Here is a 955-nt window from a genome sequence, read left to right as displayed (position 1 = left end):
CAGGGCAGCCTTTATAAATCGTGGCTATAGCTTCACCACAGAATGTCACACTACAGAGACCAATGTGGATCTAATGTGGATTTACACACACACGCACGCACACATCCAATGTGTGGACAGACCGCAGTGTGGAAATGCATTAGTGTTTGTTTCCTATTTCAGTTTTGATCCTGTTGAATCATTTGCCATTCATTCAATATTAAACACAGGCTGAAAGGCTGAAAGATAAGAGATTTTCAGATTTTCTGTCATTTCTATGGTTTATAAAGGGACAGCAATAGGCTACCAGCAGCATGCTCTTATTTTGAAATGACAGAATTGTGTGTGCGTGTGTGTGTAAGTAGTTGAAACTGTGATCAGTAGCCATAGGATTAACTGGAGCAGTGCTGTGGTTTAACAGCCAGCATGTTTTTACTGCAGCTGTGCAGAAGTTTAATTCAATTAAAGGGTAAAAAAGCCCTGCGGGAGGGGATAAATAGCATCTGTGGCAGATGTTGGACCTCTGTCATACTGTGGTAGGCAATGATTCAGCCATTACGGCTCGAAAGTGATTCAAATTGACTGAATAAATGTACATGTTGGTGAAAATACAAATGGATGTGTGTTTTCTAGTTCCTACTTGTTTAATTACAGAAGGTTCTTAGTTAACTTTAATCGGCTTTGCTCGAGCTGGATTTGTTCTTGAATTAGTTTTATTGGATTTCACATTTCATTATAAAAACAAATATAATTACATTTTTATTTTTAAGACTTTTCAATTAAACCTTTATCTTTCAATAGCAGAAATGATTCCTTAATTGCCTCCATATTCTCTTCTGGTTAACAACATTGTTTTATTAGTACCTCCAAGGAAAGAGACAGCCTTATCTGAAAGTGAGCTCATGGATGGAAGGCGTTGGTCATGATCCAGATTACTCTAAAGTCAATATTCTATTATTGTCAACAAATCCCATGA

This window comes from Morone saxatilis, unplaced genomic scaffold, assembly GCF_004916995.1.
Source record: "Morone saxatilis isolate NCDOM2014 unplaced genomic scaffold, NCSU_SB_2.0 Contig0, whole genome shotgun sequence".
NCBI lineage: Eukaryota > Metazoa > Chordata > Actinopteri > Moronidae > Morone > Morone saxatilis.
Note: the sequence above shows the minus strand (reverse complement) of the source record.